This window comes from Talpa occidentalis, unplaced genomic scaffold (assembly GCF_014898055.3).
Source record: "Talpa occidentalis isolate TD23 unplaced genomic scaffold, MPIMG_talOcc4v2.1 talOcc4.13, whole genome shotgun sequence".
Lineage (NCBI taxonomy): Eukaryota > Metazoa > Chordata > Mammalia > Eulipotyphla > Talpidae > Talpa > Talpa occidentalis.
Genome location: NW_023601322.1, coordinates 53,048,448 through 53,063,661, shown reverse-complemented (window position 1 = coordinate 53,063,661; position 15,214 = coordinate 53,048,448). Strand labels below are relative to the sequence as shown.

The following is a 15,214-nucleotide window of genomic DNA, read 5'->3' as shown; positions in this document are numbered from 1 at the left end:
TCCAGTCCTGTACCCATCCGGCTATTGGGTAAGTGGTTCTCACTGAGACAGGGGCTGTGGCAATTATATTTTCAGTAGCTGCATATACCGCAGCTGTTTCTCAATTAAGGAATACCTAACCTCAGCCCCCTTCCAGAATTGGGACCAGAACCCAATAGGCTGTCGTAGCCTCTCTGATTTCTGCCAGAGTCCCCACCCGAACCCTTCCTGAGTAACATGCACATCGAGCTCACAGGGTCAGGCTGGGTCAAAAACCTGCAAGTCCTGAGCAGTCTTTATAGTGTGTTTGGCCATGGCAAATGCTGTGTCTGCCTCAGCTGACCAATCCCACCTGGCCCCCTTATGTATCAACATATACAAGGGTCGTAGGAGCTGGGCCATGTGAGGTATAAATGCCCTCCAGTAGCCCAGCAGGCCCAGAAAGGCTTGCAGCTACTTCACTGTGGTTGGAGTGGGGTAAGCTTGCACTTTATCTATCACAGCTTCAGGGATAACCTTTGTAACCAGCCGCATGTTTTCAGGTGTGTTAATAAGAGAGGTACTGCCTTTTCCAGATCTGTGAGAGAGTCACTTGTCAATAAAATATCATCAATATAATGGTATAAATGCACTGAAGATGGCCTTTCCCACCAGGCCAAATCTGCTGCCACCAGCCCGTGACACAGAGTTGGGCTGTGCAGGTATCCCTCTGGCAGCACAGTAAATGTCCATTGCCAGCCTTCCCAGGTGAAGGCGAACTGGTCTTGACTTCGTGGGGCTATATCTATCAAAAACAAAGCATTTGCCAGATCCGCTACAAAATGGTACATTCCCAGCTCGTGGCTCAGACGATCCATCAAGTCTGCCACTGAAGGCCCTGTAGCATGCAAGGGGGGAACTACCTTATTCAATTCACGATAATCTACTGTCATGCGCCAAGAGCCATCGGGCTTCTTCACCAGCCACGCCAGCGAATTGTAGGGGCTGCAGGCAGTTTGCACAATGCCCACTTTCTCCAGTTCTGATATTGTGCCTGTGATTTCTTTGTAGCCTCCAGGCAACCGATATTGCTTGGTATTAGTCACTCGCCTAGGGATTGGCAGTTGTAGGGGCAGATGCTTAGCGTGTCCTCTCAACTCTGCCTTTACCACACGCACTCTAAGGTGAAACTCTCTGGCTGTGGTCTCTAGCCGTAAGCCACATAGTATATCCACCCCCAGGATGTACTCCGGGATGGGCGATACATATACTTTATACTCTTTTGGGGGTAATCGCCCAATCCCCAGAGATAGTCTTACTCCTGTCACCTTGATACTCTGGCCTCCATAGCCATCAATATAACAAGTAGACCCATGAAATCCTTCTGGATTTCCATAGAGCAGAGTACATTCTGCTCCTGTGTCTATCGGAGCTAAAACCCTTTGTACGTTAGTCGGGGACCAGTGGATGGCAAGCTCCACATGTGGCCTCCGGTCCCCGCCCGTCCCCTGTGGACGGGTTCCTTTGCCCTCACCCTATTCAAAAGATATCAGGCCATCACCCAAGGACAGGGTTGGCAGCAAGTGGTCTTCAGGCACAGGGCGCGTGCCTGAGGCCTGGAGCTTCCAGGCTCCCCCTGAGCAGCAGTCCTTCTCACGGGTCTTCTCTGGTCTTCTCGCAGCTCCTGCCATAATTCCAATAAATATGCATTGGGCTGCGGGTGTATTTTAGTGCCATCTACACCTGCTCTTACTAAATCCATCCACATTTGGTTACGGGTGACTTTTATAGGTTCTGTGATGCCAAGAGGCTTCCTTGGCATTCCTTTTGACCTTTCAGAAACTACCTGTATTCCTTTCTGAGAGCGCCGGCTCTCAACTTCGCCCAAGCTGGCTATCATTGTTATGACATCACGTATCTGATGTCACATAGGGTTCTAGAACAGCCATGAGGGATCCAAAAGTAGATGAGGGGGCATTCTTTAACACCAAGTTTCTCACCCCTGCTGTGAAACGCTCGTTGTCGGGACCACAGGTATTCACATTAAACATGGCCTGCCGCATCCCCAATTCCCGAAGTATCTGTAACAGCTCAGCGTACATCTGCCATCCGCTTACTGTCTCCGGCACATCTCCCGCATCAGCCCATACTTTCCATATGGCAGCCATATCCACTCCAGGAGGGTGTGGTCGCCCTGGCCACACCGCCGGCTGCTCTGCAGCCTCTGTCACAAGGATGGGTGTGAAGTCACAGAGGCCAGTCTCTCCATCTCTTGTGCTGTGCAAATAATCCCATCCACCCCCAGGCCCCATAAACATAGCAGCCAGGCTGCCAAGAGTTCCTCTGGTTTCTGGCGGAACTGTTTGCCCAAGTCCACCAGTTCCACCTGGGTGTATAGTCGATAGGTAGTAAATTCCGTCATTTGTGGTGGTCCAGCAGCCTGACCCCCTAGGGCCATGGGTCGCTGCCACTTCATTTTCTGAGTCACCACCGGGCGGGCCCAGAACATGGGACCAGCCTCCTCCTCCTCTCCAGAGGAGTCTTGCATCTCCGGGGTCGCAGGTTGGTTTGCCATCACCGGTTGAGACTCAGGCAAAGGGCCAGCCTCCCTCTCCCCCTCTCCTGAGGAGGGGTCTGGCATCTCTGGAGTCACAGGTTGGTTTGCCACCACTGGCTGTGATTCGGGCAAAGGGCCAGCCTCCCTCTCCTTCTTTTCTGAGCTGGTGTCTGGCATCTCCGGAATGGTGGGTCGTTTTCTCCGAACTTCTTCCTCCAGAATCCTCAAATGTTGTTACAGTATCCGCATCTCTTCTTGCATCTCTTTTCACATCTCATCCTGTACTTGCTGGATTCTCGATTGCTCTTTCTGCCTGGACTCTCGCAGAGCCGTGAGAAACACCCATCCCACGGCTCCTGCCGCCTCGCGGGCACTGCATCCACTCAGGGTTTCTTCTGTTTCACACAGAGCCTGTTCCAACTGCCCCGGGGATCCATCTACCTCTGGCCATTCCTGGGGAGGTGCCCACTGTGCCAGGAGGTCGGCCACCGAGTACCATCTGCTCATGGCTGGCCACCCGGCAATCCCTCCCCAGGTTCTAAAAGGTTTCGTCTGCACAGAGCCATCCTGCTTTGAACCGTCCTGCCGTCTATGCCAGTTGTAAGGCAACCAACCCATCCCGGGTAGGTTTATGAACGGTTCTAGCAGCCACATGCTCTTCGCCATTGTTTGTAGTCACTGTACTCCTCCGTACACTCCACTCCTCCACCCTTGACACCATACTACCACCACCCCGCACTCTGCTGCACCACCCTTATAAACCCTAGCTCAGGTGTACCCACCTACGCATGCCCACACCCCACTCCAGGTGCCCGCCATCAGGCATTCACTCAGGACCGTAGGGTTCCGTCATCCATCCTAATGGTGGGAGGGCAGAAAAGCCTGATGCCCTTTACCTACCCTACAAAGAGGAAAAGAGGACATCTCAGGGAGTACTGAGACAAAGGTGAGTACTAACCAAAGAAAATTCTGCGGGACGATATGTCTGGGTACTGGTACATGCACAACAGATCACAATGAAACATTTATTTCTTACTGTGAATCATGGTCAGGATATAAAAGTCTTTGTTTAGGGCCTCCCGGTTGGCGCAGTGGTTGAACGCTGGGTTGCGAAGCTGCCCGCGGCCTCTGCAGCGCCGGTTCGATCCCCAGCTGCTCCCCTGCCACCGGAGGAGGGTCCCACATGGCGCGCAGACCTCTCCTGCCACCCACTGCTCCCCTCAGCGGTGTACTTCAGTCCTTCTGCCTGCTCTGCTCCCCGCTCTGGCTCTGGTGAATTCTCTCACTCTCCCGCGCTTCTGACTGTACCCGGTGCTTGTATAAATAAATAAATAAATCTAAAAAAATAAGTCTTTGTTTAACAGAGAAATACTATGTTTAACACAGATTATTCACACAGATGACCAACCAGGCTCCTTGTGCGAAGGGCTACTTGTAATCAGGAATTTAAGTAATCTGTTAGCTGAGTATTGAAAATGTCCATGCACTATTTCATACTAATGGAGACCTCCTGGTTGAGACCTCAACCCCCCTCCTACTCCAAGACCCCCACGGTTGGAAGTGTGAGCCCTGCCCCCTGAGCAGCCAGCATGGTTGGGCACAGGGCTCAGCTAAAAGGGACATCTTCACAGTTAGCCCTGGGTTGAAGGTGAGGCAGAAGACACAGGAAGAGCCGGTTTGACTCTATTAACCCACTAAGTGTTTGAGATGCAGCCATCAGAGGAAAAAAGACCTGAGGAAAGAATATTTACCTGTAGAACAAGGACTTCATTTTTAATATTTACTAAGAGGTAATCAGAGCACTTAGCAAAGATCTCGGGGCACAGAATTAGCTCTCTGAAATGCAAGTTTGATCAGGCTGCTTCCCTACTTAACATTCTTCAATGATTCCCCACTGCCTTCGGGATGTAGTTCAAACAGAAGCATCTGTCCTTTCGTGGTCCCGCTGCTACCTCCCTCTCCCTGCTCACTTCCCTACCCTCCCATTGCAAACCCCGGGTTCTAGTCATTGGCAACAGCTCCACCAGGCACCATAGCCAGCTCAGTGCCTGCTGTGTCCCTGCCAGCAGTGGCTCCACCAGTACCTGGGCTCCTCACAGCCAATCAGGATCTCAATCCCACAAGGTCCTGGCCTGTGAAGCCCTCTCTAAAAGCACCCATCACCCCAGCATATTTTCTACTTCCCTGTCTGCACCAGATGGAACAGCATATCGAGGGGGCCATACTCCTCATTCCTGTGCCTCCAGAGCCAAACACAGGACTTGAGAAGACAGAGGCATCCACAAATGCTTAACTGAACATAGAAAAAGCCATAACCACCTCTAAAAGGGCGTGAGTAGCACCTGTTCCTCAGTTTGCAAATCCCCTGCCATGTAAGCCTGCTCTCAACAGCTCTCACATCTGTCCTGGGGCCAGTCTCACTCCCCCGCTTTTCATCTCAACATCCAGTTTATTGGTGGTTGCGCGAGCACTGACTGTACTCCCAAGTGTCAGAAGAATTACAGCCTACAATATCCTCTTCCTTCTCATTGACCCTCCACCCCACCTGCACACAAAGTCACAACACTTCCCAGCAGAGTGACTGAAATAGAGAGCAGACAGCTTCTAAGGTCGACGGACAGGATAAGGATTCTGCGCTGGTAGGGACTGTCACAGTAATAGGTAAAACCATCTTTGTAAATATAAAGACAGTATGTAGGGTAAGGTAAAAGGTATCAGGCTTTTCTGCCCTCCCGCCATCAGGATAGATGAGAGAACCCTGTGATCCTGAATGCATGCCTGATGGCGGGCACCTGAAGTGGGTACACCTGTGCTAAGACTGTGCTTTTAAGGGCGGTGTCACAGGGACACCAGGAGAAGCCGAGAAGCAGAAGAAGCCGAGACAGAAGCCGAGAGAGAAGCAGAGAGCGCCGGAGAGCCCAGATAAGAGTGAAGACTTGCTGGGGGCTGGGAGCCCAATAAAAGACCTGCAAAAAACCACCAAGGACTCTGACTCCTCCTTTACCCGGTCTGCATGGGATCAGAAAACCTGCTCTGTGCCCTGTCCCTGCCTTTACACGGTGTATTTACATACAATGTATATATCCGACATATATACTGTCATATCTGACAATATGTATTACATATATATTTTATGCATGTTATACATACACACACATGTATATGCTGGGGGGGGCAGTGAGACAGAGAAACATTCCTATCATTACAGGATGTCAAATTTAAAGAAGGATCAGGGGAAGAAGTCACACAGACTAGATTCACTTCAAGACAACGTATGTAGGGTAAGGTAAAAAGTATCAGGCTTTTCTGCCCTCCTGCCATTAGGATAGATGACGAAACCCTGCGGTCCTGAATGCATGCCTGATGGCGGGCACCTGGAGTAGGGTATTGGCATAGGTAGATGGGATTCACCTGGGCTAAGACTGGGCTTTTAGGGGCAGCATCGCAGGGACACCAACAGAAGCTGAGAAAGAAGCAGAGTTGCAGAGAGAGAAGCAGAGCCATGAGAAGAGCAGAGAGAACGTGAGAGAAGGCCGGAGAGCCCAGAGTGAAGACTTGTTAGGGGTTGGGAGGCCTATCAGCCTCCCAGCCCCCCAAGCATCCCTACCTGCCATGTACCTGGTAAATACCAATAAAAGCCTGAAAAGACACTGAGGGCTCCAGGACTCTCTCCTCCTTTACCCCGTGTAGTGGCAGGAATGACACAGTGCAGGTTTTCTAGGATATCCAGCAGACCGGGTAAAGGAGGAATAGGAGTCCTCAGTGGTTTTGCAGTTCTTTTATTGGGGTTCACCAAGCATATGGCAGGCAAGGGTGCTGGGGGGCCGGGAGGCTGGCAGGCCTCCCATCCCCCAGCAGGTCTTCACTCTGTGGGCTCTCCGGCCTTCTCTCGGCTTCTGCTTCTCTTGCTTCTCACTCGGCTTCTCTTCGTTCTTGGCTTCTTGGCTTCTCCTCGGCTTCTACTGGCATCCCCGTGATGCCGTCCTTAAAAGTACAGTCTTAGCCCAGGTGAATCCCATCTACCTATTCCCACACCCAATTCCAGGTGCCCGCCATCAAGCATGCACTCAGAACCTCAAGGATCCATCATCTATCCTGATGGCGGGAGGGCAGAAAAGCCTGACATTTTCTTTACCTTACAATCCACCCCCTCAGGGTTTCTGCCATTGAGTGTATATATATATATACAATTTTCTTATCAAACAAACAATGCAGCCATGGCCCACAAAAGCAAATACATCGCAATATAACAACAAAATACAACAGAACACAAATAAGTCCAGGCAGGGCACCAACCTAGTGGCAAAAGACAATTATTGGTACCAGCAGATGAGCCACCAAATCTGCTGCCGAAGGCACTGCTCATACGAGGGAGGGGAATCACTCACGGCATCTGCTATAACACACCAGGAGCCGTCAGGCTTCCTGGCCTTCTCTGGCTGTAGTCTCGGCCACAAGCCACACACAGCATCCACCCCCAGGATGCACTCACTCTGGGATTGGCGATTCTATTCTGTTGAGGGTAATCGCCAACCCTCAGGGTTTCTGTCTGCAGTCGCTCCAAGACTCAGCTTTCATAGCCACCCATGCAACATGCAGACCCCTGCACTCAGGCCAACCCACTGCACAAGCACATGGGTCGGGGATCCAAACTCTGCATTCACCTTGGGCTCCACCCCAAGCTACGTTCCCCACCCGTCCCCCAAGGACGGGTTCCTCAGCTCCTCACCCTCACTCGACAACGAACAGGGCATCACCCACAGGTGATTTTACGAGACTCACAGGGCTTCAGCATACTCAGGCTGCTTAACAGCCACTCGGAGCTTCTCAACTTAGCATCAGCACCAGCTTTTGCCTTCTCAGTTGGCTTTTCTCCGCCTAGCGGCTGGGCACACACAGGCTGCTTTTGGCCATCAAGGCCCACTGGCCACCCCCAGGGTCCCATCTCCTGGGGTGTACAAAAAATAGCATCCTCCCCCAGGGTCCCAAAAACAACTTGCCAAAGTTCCTCCACTTTCTGGCGGGATTGTCAGTCCAAGTTCATCAGTCCAAGTCCATTAGGCCTTTCCATCAGCACTGGCGAGCTCTGAATCGCGGTCCTCTCTTCCCCAACGATTCTTGCTGCCTTGGGGGTCGTTGGCTGGTCTTCTCGGGCATCTCCTTCACGCCAGGTCTCATCCTGTAGCTCGTGGACTTTGTCCATCTCCTATGCCGCCATGACACCTCCAGTGTCATCACAGGCAGTCTATTACTCCTTACCCCTCCAGGTCTTCGGAGGGCTCCAATACCTGTCTGCACGGATCATCTTGCCGACTTACGCCAATTGTAGAGGGCAGGAATGGCCACTGAGCAGGTTTTCTAGGATATCCAGCAGACCGGGTAAAGGAGGAATAGGAGTCCACAGTGGTTTTTTGCAGGTCTTTTATTGGGGTTCACCAGGCATATGGCAGGCAGGGGTGCTGGGGGGCCGGGAGGCTGGCAGGCCTCCCAGCCCCCAGCAGGTCTTCACTCTGTGGGCTCTCTGGCCTTCTCTCGACTTCTGCTTCTCTTGCTTCTCACTCGGCTTCTCTTTCGGCTTCTCTTCGTTCTTGGCTTCTTGGCTTCTCGGCTTCTTCTCGGCTTCTACTGGTATCCCCGTGACGCCGCCCTTAAAAGCACAGTCTTAGCCCAGGTAAATCCCATCTACCTATGCCCACACCCTATTCCAGGTGCCCGCCATCAGGTATGCACTCAGGACCTCAAGGATCCATCATCTATCCTGATGGCGGGAGGGCAGAAAAGCCTGACGTTTTCTTTACCCTACACCCCGTCTGCATGGGATCATTCCTGCCCCTACAATTGGCGGAGGTCAGCAAGATGATCCACGCACACCGGTATGGAGCCCTCCGAAGATCTGGAGGGACTGAGGAGTAGCAATCTGAGAGCCTGTGACAACACTGGACATGTGGTGACACAGGTGATGGACAAGGTCCGGGAGCTGTGGGACGAGACCTCAGCTGGAGGAGGAGATGCCCAAGAGGACCAGCCAACGACCCCTAAGGCAGCAACAATAGCCAGAGAAGATAAGACCATGATTTGGGGCTCGCCAGTGCTGATGCAGGGAGAGGCCTAATGGATTTGGACTGATGAACTTGGACTGATAATCCCGCCAGAAGGCGGAGGAACCTTGGCAGGTTAAGTTTTGGGGGCCCTGGGGGAAGATGCTATTGTTTGTACACCCCAGGAGATGGGAATCTGGGGGTGGCCAGTGGGCCTTGACAGCGAAAAGCAGCCTGGCAGAGGAGAAAAGCCAACTAAGAAGGCAAAAGCTGGTACTGATGCTGAGTTTGGGAAGCCCTGAGTGGCTGTTAAGCACTAAGTAAGCCGAGGAAGGCCAGTGAGTCTCGTAAAATCACGTGTGGGTGACGCCCTGCTTGTTGTCAAGTAAGGGTGAGGAGCTGAGGAACCCATCCTTGGGGGACAGGTGGGGAACGTGGCTTGGGGTGGAACCCAAGCTGAAGAGGGGACCCAAGAGAGGCCGCATGTGGAGTTTGGATCCCTGACCCATGTGCTTGGCATGAGTGCAGGGTCTGTGTGTCGCATTGGTGGCTATGAAGGCCGAGCGTTGGAGTGACATCAGACAGAAACCCTGAGGGTTGGCAATTACCCCCAACAGTACAGAATCGCCAGTCCCAGAGTGAGTGCATCCTTGGGGCGGATGTGGTGTGTGGTTTGTGGCCAAGACCACAGCCAGAGAAGGCCAGGAAGCCTGACGGCTCCTATGCATGTGTCAGTAGATGTTGTGAGTGGTTCCCCTCCCTCGTATGAGCAGTGCTATAGGCAGCAGATTTGGTGGATCATATGCTGGTGCCAATAATTGTCTTTTGCCACTAGGTTGGTGCTCTGCCTGGACTAATTTGTGTTCCGTTGTATTGTTACATTGCTATATTCAGTTGTATTCTATGTACCTTTATGGGCCATGGCTGCAGTGTTCATACTCACCAAGAGAAACGTGTATATAACTTGTATAGATTGTCTGGAAGAAAACCCTGAGGGGGTGGATTGTACGGTAAGGTAAAAAGTATCAGGCTTTTCTGCCCTCCCGCCATTAGGATAGATGATGGATCCTTGCGGTCCTGAATGCATGCCTGATGGCGGGCACCTGGAGTAGGGGGTGGGCATAGGTAGATGGGATTCACCTGGGCTAAGACTGTGTTTTTAAGGGCGGCGTCACGGGGACGCCAGTAGAAGCCGAGGAGAAGCCGAAAGAGAAGCCGAGAGAAGCAAGAGAAGCAGAAGCTGAGAGAAGGCCGGAGAGCCCAGAGTGAAGACCTGCTGGGGGCCGGGAGGCCTGCCAGCCTCCCGGCCCCCAGCCCCCAGCTCCCTTGCCTGCTGTGTACCAGGTAAATCCCAATAAAAGACCTGTGAAAACCACTGAGGACTCTGACTCCTCCTTTACCTCGTCTGCTGGATCAGAAAACCTGCACTGTGTCTGTTCCTGACCCTACAATTGGCATAAGTCGGCAAGATGATCCATGTAAACAGGTATTGGAGCCCTCCGAAGACCTGGAGGGACTAAGGAGAACAGACTGTGTTTGCCTGTGACAATGCTGAAGGCATCATGGTGGCACAGGAGATGGACAAGTTCAGGGAGCTGCGGGATGAGACCTCGCATGGAGGAGACGCCCGAGACGACCAGCCAACAACCCTTGAGGCAGCAAGAATAGATGTCGGGGAAGAGAGCACCATGATTTGGAGCTCGCCAGTGCTGATGGCAGGGAGAGGCCTGATGGACTTGGACTGATGAACTTGGACTGACAATCCCGCCAGAAGGGAGAGGACCTTGGCAGGTTATGATTTTTGGAATCTGGGGGTGGCCAGTGGGCCTTGGTGGCCAAAAGCAGACAATGTATTGCCCAGCAGCCAGGCAGAGGAGAAAAGCCAACTGAGAAGGCAAAAGGTGGTGCTGATGCTAAGTTTGAGAAGCCCTGAGTGGCTGTTAAGCAGCCTGAGTATGCTGAAGACCTGTGAGTCTCGTAAAATCACCTGTGGGTGATGCCCTGCTCATTTTCAAGTGAGGGTGAGGAGCTGAAGAACGTGGCTTGGGATGGGCTTGGCTTGGAGCATGGCGTGGGGAACATGGCTTGGGGTGGAGCCCAAGCTGAATGTGGAGTTTGTATCCGAGGATCCCCGACCCATGTGCTTGTGCAGTGGGCTGGCCTGAGTGCAGGGGTCTGCGAGTCGCATGGGTGGCTATGAAGGCCGAGTGTTGGAGCGACTGCAGACAGAAACCCTGAGGGTTGGCGATTACCCTCAACAGAATAGAATCACCAATCCCAGAGCTAGTGCATCCTGGGGGTGCATGCTGTGTGTGGCTTGTAGCCGAGACTACAGCCAGAGAAGGTCAGGAAGCCCGACGGCTCCTGGTGTGTTACAGTAGATGCCATGAGTGATTCCCCTCCCTTGTATGAGCAGTGCCTTCGGCAGCAGATTTGGTGGCTCATCTGCTGGTACCAATAATTGTCTTTTGCCACTAGGTTGGTGCCCTGCCTGGATTTATTTGTGTTCTGTTGTATTTTGTTGTTATATTGTGTAAAGGCAGGAATGGACACAGGGCAGGTTTTCTGATCCCATGCAGACCGGGTAAAGGAGTCAGAGTCCTCAGTGGTTTTTGCAGGTCTTTTATTGGGGTTCACCAGGCATATGGCAGGCAGGGGTGCTGGGGGGCCGGGAGGCTGGCAGTCCTCCCAGCCCCCAGCAAATCCTCACTCTATCTGGGCTTTCTGGCGTTCTCTGCTTCTCTCTCGGCTTCTCTTTTGGCTTCTGCGGCTGCTGCTGGCGTCCCCGTGACGCCACCCTTAAAAGCACAGTCTTAGCCCAGGTGAATCCCATCTACCTATGCCCACACCCTACTCCAGGTGCCCGCCATCAGGCATGCATTCAGGACAAGGATCCATCATCTATCCTGATGGCGGGAGAGCAGAAAAGCCTGACATTTTTCCTTACCCTACATATTGTGATGTATTTGCTTTTGTGGGCCATGGCTGCATTGTTTGTTTGCTAAGAAAACTGTATATATGAAGTCTATATGGCAGAAAACCCTGAGGGGGTGGACTGTAGGCTAAGGAAAAATGTCAGGCTTTTCTGCCCTCCTGCCATCAGGATAGATGATGGGTCCTTGCGGTCCTGAATGCATGCCTGATGGCGGGCACCTGGAATAGGGTGTGGGCATAGGTAGATGGGATTCACCTGGGCTAAGTCTGCTTTTTAAGGGCAGCGTCACGGGGACGCCAGTAGAAGCTGAGGAGCAGCCGAAAGAGAAGCTGAGAGAGAAGCAAAGAAACAGAAGCAGAAATCACCGGAGAGCCCAGATAGAATGAAGACTTGCTGGGGGCTGGGAGGACTGCCAGCCTTCCGGCCCCCCAGCACCCCTGCCTGCCATACACCTGGTAAACCTAAATAAAAGACCTGCAAAAGCCACTGAGGACTCTGACTCCTCCTTTACCCAGTCTGCTGGATCAGAATACCTGCACTGTGTCTGTTCCTGCCCCTACACCTGGTAAATCCCAATAAAAGCCTGAAAAGCCACTGAGGGCTCCAGGACTCTCTCCTCCTTTACCCCATCTGCATGGGATCATAGAAAACCTGCTCAGTGGCCCATTCCTGCCCCTACAACGTATCACCCCAAAAGTCCAACAGGTGAATGACTGCTGTGTAGTTAACATAAATATTGGAAACAGTAACTATTAAAAATGGAGGTCACTATTTTAAAAAACAATAGGGAAGTATCTGGTGAAATGAGACATGACTCTGCCCAGCATCAGGCACCCTACATACACCCATGCTAGGGTCTGTTCACGCTGATATTCTTGGGGGTAACAAAACTCATCACCTGTTCAGCAATGCCTTTCACTCACCTCCATGGGTCATTGGCAAGAAGGCAGAGTGAGCCCATTTTTGAAGTGATTTGGTGAGATTAAAAGACAGAAAGGCTGGTTCCTGATCTTTGCCTCTGAAACTGGAGAACTCTTGAATGAGAGTAAACTTTCCTGCCTCAGGCAAGCCTGCCTGCTGGCCCGGTTTATACACACAGTGGACACCCCACCTGTCTGTTCCTACAGACATAGGGGATATTATCTTCTATCCAAGGAGAAAAAGGGAGTTTCCCTAGTAGTGATACACACACTGAAACAGGCCAAAATTCCTGAGTGTTTCTAATCCAATAACTGAAGTTGTCAGATCCTAGACTGTGCTAACTGCTCGGGCCGTCTTACCCAGGAGATTCACAGCATCAGGAAAACTGAACCCACACAGCTTGAATCAGTTTGTCAAATGAAAAGAAAGAGTGGGTTGTGATGGACAGCACAGGGTATGTACAACATACCTTGCTTAATGATCCCTGCATTTTAAGCTTCAGATAATGCACTTTTTACAAATTGAAGGTTTGTGGCAAACCTACCTCAAGCATTTCTATCAGCACCATTTTTCCAAAAGTATGTATTCATTTCATGTCTCTGTGTCATATTTTGATTATCTCAAATTTTATGATTCTAATTATATCTGCTTTGGTGATCCAGGATCTTTGGTGTTACTGGTATGATTGTTGTGGGGTACCAGAAACCATGCCCACATAAGAGCAAACTTAATAAATGTTTGTGTGTTCTGAATGAAAGGAACAGTTCTTGAAGGAAATAAAAAGTGCTTCTCCACTGAACACACAAGTGGTAAGAAAATAAAGCAGCCTTATTGCTGATATGGAGAGGGCTTTAGTGGTTTGGATGGAAGCACAAACCACTCTCTTAAACAAAGCCTAATCCAGAGCAAGGCCCTAACTCCCTTCAATTCTATGAAGGCTGAGAGAGGTGAGGAGCTGCAGAAGGAAACTCTGTAGCTAGAGGAGGCTGGGGCAAGAGGTCTAAGAGCAGAAGCCATCTCCACAGTGAGAAAGTCCAAGCTGAAGCAGCAAATGCTGAGATAATGGGTGCAGGTGCCTACACGCACTGCAGATCTTCAGTGTCGAGCAAACAGCCTTCTAGTGGAAAGAGATGCCAGAGTCTCCAGGACTGTCACGCTACAGAGAAGTGCGTGACTGGCTGCAAGCTTCAAAGGACAGGCTGCCTCTCTTGTTAGGGGTTAAAGGGGCTGGTCACTTTCACTTGAAGCCAATCTGAAAGTCCCAGGGGCCTTAAGAATTATGCTAAATTTACGCTGTCTGAGCTCTATAAATGAAACAAAGCTTGGGTCACAGCACATCTATTCACAACATGGTGTACTGAATATTTTAAGCCCGCTGCTCAGAAAAAAAAAAAGATCCCTTTTAAAATACAACAGCTCATTGACAATGCACCTGTTCACTCAAGAGTGGTGATGGAGACAAACAAGGAGACTGACGCTGCGTCGTGCCTGCTGACACAACATCCTCCTGCCATCCGTGGATCAGAGTCCTTTCAACTTTCAAGCCTCGGCATTCAAGAAATACACTCAGAAGGCGATAGCTGCCACACAGGGTGAGTAAACCCTGTGATGGATCTGGGTAATCTGCTGAAAGCCTTCTGCAGAGGAGTCTCCATTCCAGATGCCAGCAAGGACATTGGGGATTCATGGGAAGAGGTCAAAAGTCAAAATACTGAGTGTAGAAGGAGGCAATTCTAACGTTCACAGTTATCTATTAGTACTTAACTTTGACATATTTTTAACAAAAACAGCAAGATACAAACACTATTATATAATATTCTCATTTAGTATATGTTAAAACTCATCCTATATCCATTATACTTATTTTCTAGAACCTTTATATGACATTATAGTTGAGGTCAATCTTTAAAATTTAGAGTGAAAGCCACTTTCACTTTCTGATTACAAGATGCAATCTAGTAGAGAAGGTAGCAAAGAACATGCACAGTACATGGAATTATTTAGAGACTTTTAATACTGATAAGCATTAAGAAAAGGTAATTGGGACAGCATATTACAATTTCATCTGAGTGCTTTAGTGCTTTTAATTTGACAATTAAAATGTTTCACATTTTTAAAAATGAGAATTAAGATTATAAAGAATTCAGACTCTGTGAGACAAAAAACGTTTACTCTGTTTTTGTTACAGTACCTCTCCTGACACTGCATATTTTATAACGGAAATGAGAACTACTATTATCATCGTCAGCTGTCAAAACACATCCTGAAAGCCAAGGTCATAAGTCAACACTAACTCAAAGGCAATGTGATAGTTAAAAATGCAAAACTATCCTCAGCGCTGACTCCTAGACTCCCCTGATATGATACATAACAGGTTTTGTTCTGTTTAGACAAAGCTCTTTTTGGCACTGGAATAATAAAACCACACAGGCACCCTTGAGAAGCCTGCATTTAAATTTCCACTATCCCCTTTCTCTTGTTCAGTTCTAAAGAATTGTATTTAAAAAAAAAGCAACATGCACCCTTGCCAGCCATCTACCCACTCGCATTTTCCATACTTCTTATTATTTTCAAGTTTTCTGCCAGATTAACCTAACTGCAGCACAAAGAACTGGTCAGAAATACGAATAATCTGTTCCATAAGGTAAGTCAGGTTCTTAGATCTCAAGCAAAATTTAAAAAAAAAACAGTAGTTTTCCAATTATGGTCATCCCTGAAACATAAAACTATCCAACAAGCTCGAATCCAGTGATCCACATACTTCTCACCTAATTTTCATAAAGGGAGTCAGAGGAACCTCCCTCT

The 15,214-nt window shown here is 50.1% G+C and overlaps 1 protein-coding gene across 6 annotated transcripts in view; it reads right to left on the bottom strand.

Moving 5' to 3' along the window:
- The window catches only part of LDLRAD4 (low density lipoprotein receptor class A domain containing 4), a 589,432-nt gene that overhangs the window by 398,626 nt on the left and 175,592 nt on the right, over window positions 1-15,214 (bottom strand). Inside the window, exon 1 of one of the 6 annotated variants that reach the window (XM_054694233.1) lies at window positions 882-2,436. The exons of the other annotated variants lie outside the window; for them this stretch is intronic. The gene's annotated coding sequence lies outside the window, so the exon portion shown is untranslated. Of the gene's footprint in view, window positions 1-881; window positions 2,437-15,214 lie in introns of those variants that run through there. 6 annotated transcript variants of the gene reach the window in all.